Source organism: Myotis daubentonii, chromosome 11 (genome assembly GCF_963259705.1).
Source record: "Myotis daubentonii chromosome 11, mMyoDau2.1, whole genome shotgun sequence".
In the NCBI taxonomy this organism is placed as follows: domain Eukaryota; kingdom Metazoa; phylum Chordata; class Mammalia; order Chiroptera; family Vespertilionidae; genus Myotis; species Myotis daubentonii.
In genome coordinates, this window is record NC_081850.1 from 48,835,736 (window position 1) to 48,837,609 (window position 1,874).

General features: G+C 44.5%; 1 pseudogene; it reads right to left on the bottom strand.

The window, feature by feature from the left end:
• Positions 1-234: 234 nt before the first annotated feature.
• Positions 235-1,280, bottom strand: LOC132212780 (pre-mRNA-splicing factor 38A-like; annotated as a pseudogene).
• Positions 1,281-1,874: the final 594 nt, after the last annotated feature.

The following is a 1,874-nucleotide window of genomic DNA, read 5'->3' on the forward strand; positions in this document are numbered from 1 at the left end:
ATTCTAAATGTGTTGGGGCCCAGACCCAGCGAGTCCAGGGGTTCCCAAAGGTGTGGACGGAGTCGGCGAAGAAGGAATGACATGGAGACAGCGTTCAGTTGATCATCATAGCCAGGTTCTCTCTTTATTCTCCTGTTATATCTGTATTTATACCATTTGATTTTAATCCTATCCATTCTATTCCAAAGGTTAGGGTGTTTGTTATCTCCATTCCAAGGTCACTACTCTACTGTAAGTTTAAAAAACAAAAACACCCTAAAATATTCTTATAGCTGCTGTGGGAGTAGATCTTAGTCCTTCCACATGGAGAGATGACTTCATATTTGCAGGAGGCTCTTTGGACTAAACCTAAACTGAGTCCATTACTCATTTCCTCTCTGGCTCTTCTTGTGGCTTTTCTTAGATCTTTCAGGAGATTTTGAGTGGCTCCTGTGTCTATGACTACGGTGATGACCTGGGGACTCGAGTGGGATCTGTGCCGTCTATCTCGGGACCTCTTGGACTCTTGCTCCGATGCCTCTCTCGGCGAGGGGAAGGGCTCCTCCTTTTTGGAGACCGATTCCACTTCCTGGGAGACCGGCTCCTACTTCTCCTGTAGCGCAGTGTGGGAGAGCGACGGGGCTTGTCCAAGTCTTGGTAGCTTCTACGGTGGTGATCAGGTGATGGTACTCTCTCCAACTTCTCATCCTCTTCTTCCTCTTCTTCACTGGACTCGACATCATCCATGTCCTCTTCTAGAGCACTAACCTGAGGCTCCAATTGCTCAGCTTCCTCTAGCACATAGCGTTTTTGTAGCCAGGGCAGAATATCACAGACTCTCTCACTGTGTAGTAGTTCATCAATGAACTCATCTACGTGCATCAGTTCAAACGCTCCATTTCGGTTCTGGCTCTTAATTTTTCTATGATCATTGTACAGAGGCTCCAAGTATTTGTAGCAATCAATTGCAGTGCCTGTCAGCCTCATAAAAAGCACTCCCAACATGCGTACATACTTGAAATCTTCATTTTTTATAAACTCAGCAATGATATCCTTCTCTGGTTGAATCTGAAGCATCTTCAAGGTCAAACACAGAAAGGGAGTTGGCTTTGTGTTGCCACCATAGACACCACTGACAAACCTTAACTCCATGGCTTTATCAATAACAAGCCGTAAGTCCAAAGCACTCCTCTTTCCAGTACTTGGACTCATAGATTTCGAGTCCGAATGATCTTCTCCACCAGATACTGTGGGTTGGTGCCGTGAATGCTGTGGACATCCTTCACCGTGTGGTTCGCCATTTTAGAATGCTTTCAGTTCTATTTCCGTCCGGTCCTTTAGTGCGTCATATCCCGGTTAAAAACACACACAAAACAGATACGCAGAAAGATGGAGGAAGTCTCCTTTAAATAGCTCACGTTACCAGCTTGAAATCGGAAATGCTGCATCGTAGGGAACTTCCTGCCGAGATAGAATCAAGAATAGCCAGGTTCTCTCTCTATTCTCCTGTTACATCTGTATTTATACCATTTGATTTTAATCCTATCCATTCTATTCCAAAGGTGTTATCTCCATTCCAAGGTCACTACTCTACTGTTCTGTTAAGCTATAAGGAAGTAACTGAAGGAGATTCTCCTAAGTAACGATTATGTAGCTTAAGCGTGATTGTTCATAGTTAAGGTGGTTAACTATCCGCCTGGCACTTAGTTAAGGGGTTTTACTGATTTATTCCCTTCCTTAGTCCTGTTAATCCCTAACTCCAGGGAAAAATCCCCACCTGGGGAAACAACCTTTTTCGGGGAGGTGGTCCTGGTTAAAATACATAGCGCTAAGAGCGGGAGCAAACATATGCCATATATGCCAGGTTCCTTGAAACATACGCTGTGCAGATGTTT